General features: G+C 43.9%; 1 pseudogene; it reads right to left on the reverse strand.

Moving 5' to 3' along the window:
* Positions 1-2,330: 2,330 nt before the first annotated feature.
* Positions 2,331-2,941, reverse strand: part of LOC109951673 (glutathione S-transferase A-like) — a 9,273-nt pseudogene continuing 8,662 nt past the window's right edge.

A 2,941-nucleotide genomic window follows, 5' to 3' on the forward strand; every position in this document is an offset into this window, starting at 1 on the left:
TTTTTTTTCTTTTCAAGATTGACAGGGGAGGCTCTGCCTCACCTGCCTCCCCTGATCGCACGTCACTGCTGTGTGGGTGTGGGTGTGTGTGCGAGAGATACAGTGAACACAGAGAACGCATATGATGATGTGTAACACACTTTTAGGAAAAGTCATTGACTGGGAGGCATAGGGTTTTTTATTCAAACAAAGTTACATGCATTTTAATAGGCAAGAGAGGTCAAAATAACCTCATGGCGGTTCAAGTGTTAAAGAATGAAGAAAAAAAGTAGTTCTCTGATACTGTACATATACATACCAGCATTCATTCATTCATTTTCTACCGCTTAGTTCCTGAAGGGGGTCACGGGGGGGCGGAGCCAATCCCGGCCAGCAATCGGGCGAAGGCGGGGTACACCCCGGACAGGTCGCCATTCCATCCCTGACATACAGTCAGGGAAAAAATTATTTGAACCCCAGCTGATTTTGTAAGTTTGCCCACTAACAAAGAAATGATCAGTCTACAATGTCAATGGTAGGTTTATGTGAACAGTGAGAGACACAACTATAACAAAAAAATCCAGAAAAATGCATTACGAAAAAAGTTATACATTAATTTGCATTTTCATGAATGAAATAAGTATTTGATCCCCTATCAGTCAGCAAGATCTCTGGCTCCCAGGTGTATTTTATACAGGTAACCTACACAAGGCTGGAATGGGCTACAAGACCATCGCCAAGCAGCTGGGTGAGAAGGTGACAACAGTTGGTGCGATTATTCGCAAATGGAAGAAACATAAATTAACTGCCAATCTCCCTCGGTCTGGAGCTCCATGCAAGATCTCACCTCATGGAGTTTCAATGATAATGAGAACAGTGAGGAATCAGCCCAGAACTACTTGGGAGGAACTTGTCAATGATCTCAAGGCAGCTGGGACCATAGTGACCAAAAAAACAGATGGTAACACACTACCCCGTGAAGGAGTGGAATCCTGCTGTGCCTGCAAGGTCCCCCTGCTAAAGAAAGCACATCTACAGGCCCGTTTGAAGTTTGCCACTAAACATCTGACTGATTCAGAGGAAGACTGGGTGAAAGTGTTGTGGTCAGATGAGACCAAAATCGAGCTCTTTGGCATCAACTCAACTCGCCCTGACTGTGCCAGCATATGGTTTATTATCATGAAGAGTGAAACCTGTGGCTGCAGACTTTTCCAGCATGCAGTACGTGCGTCACTTGATCAGTGAGTATGGGGCCCTTAAATGTGTTTGTCCTGTAAGGAAGCAGAGTCATTTCTATAAACTGATCATAGAACAGCAAAAGAAGCTATTTTATCATTGCTTTCAGAATTCTTAAAGTAAACAGCATATTTCTTAGGTAATCCTTGTCTGTGAACTTTAGCTGAGAAGCATACAATGCTCATGTCAGACAAGCAGCAGAGGCTGATGGTTTAATGGTGCAGTCCAAATCAAATACAGTGTACCAACTGCCCCTGGAATCATCAGTTGATGGATTAAAAACAGGTGAAGCCCCACGTCAAAAGTGCCAGAACTAAGCATGAGCTCTAAGAAGAATCCAGGACAGTCAAAAGATAAATCAGATTTGAGGACCAAGATGCCATTGTGCATGTCATCTAGTGGTGCTCTACTCAGAACTGTGAAAGCTGCTGTACTCATTGTACAGTGTGCCAGATCTGAACCCAAGCTCACAGTAAAACACCTCCAATCTACGGTATAGTACAGATTAAATATATATCTCAGAGAGGCTGTGCATTTCACATAAAATGCAAAGTCATACCAACATCACACTTCAGAGCTATCCCTTTGACTGTATGCAAAGTCACAGCAATAAGGGCACCGCCTACCTTTTCTATTGATGTCTAGTCTAAAGCACAGTGACTTGAATGTAGGGCTTAGGGTTTATGCAATGTTGTGTTCACCTGTTTGTGACCATCTAAAACAAGCTCAAAAACAACAGAAACTGTAACGTCCAAACTTTACTTCATCTCTTACTCTCAGACCTTGTTCACATCTTGGTTCACATCAGCAGTGACATGTTACATTTATTTGGTCTATAATTGTAGAGCAATTACACTGCTTTACAATGCAGCCGGCATACAATACATGGCCTCTGATAAAGGTGATTCACATACAACAGACTGAAACCTATAGGAAGACATACAGTAGAATGCGTTAAAACTGCTGCTGTAGTAACTCTTGCATGTATAGTCAACTGAAATTAATGTTAGACATACACACCACATATCTGGGCAACATAGCTGTTACTAAGCAATTTTAGAGAAGCCAAAACAAAACACTGCAAGCAGACAATGACTTTAAAGTGTGTGTGAATATCAGATGTCTTTGAGTGTGACTTGTCCTTTGGGGTGCTCGAGCCAACGAGGAGGCCAGCTGGCTTTGATGCTGGGCCGCTCCTTCAGCTGAGCATAATACTCTGCCAGTTTAGGGAAATTCTCTGCAGATAATCTACAGAACAGAACCGAGGACATCTTTGAACTGCAATACTGTCAGGTTTGCCCTGTCAGGTTCTCACTCCCCTCACTCTGTTTTCACTCCCTTACCCTCATTACGTTATCCTTTACGCCTGCTTCTTACCCCCGGATTACCACCAGCTGCACTTGATTAGTTTTTCCCTATTTAGTCCCTGCTTTTCGTTCACTCCCCTGCCAGTTCTTTCTAGCTTTTCTCAGGCCCGTTTGTTCCCCGTCATTCTTTTTGATTCTGTGTTAGTTTTGTCTCCTTCTCTCCAGCTGCTTAAATTCATTCCCTCCTCGCCACAGTCGCTCCTTCGGACCACGGACCTCCTCCGCTCTGCTTCATCTCCACCCTGCAGGTCGATGCACAGTCTACTACTCACCGTATGTACTCTTTCTGTTCATCTTCAGTACCATCCAACTCGACCAGTCCAGGAGTGAGTCCCAGTGTCCGCAGCCCGGTCCTCTTC

Source organism: Monopterus albus, unplaced genomic scaffold (assembly GCF_001952655.1).
Source record: "Monopterus albus unplaced genomic scaffold, M_albus_1.0 scaffold402.1, whole genome shotgun sequence".
Classification (NCBI taxonomy): domain Eukaryota; kingdom Metazoa; phylum Chordata; class Actinopteri; order Synbranchiformes; family Synbranchidae; genus Monopterus; species Monopterus albus.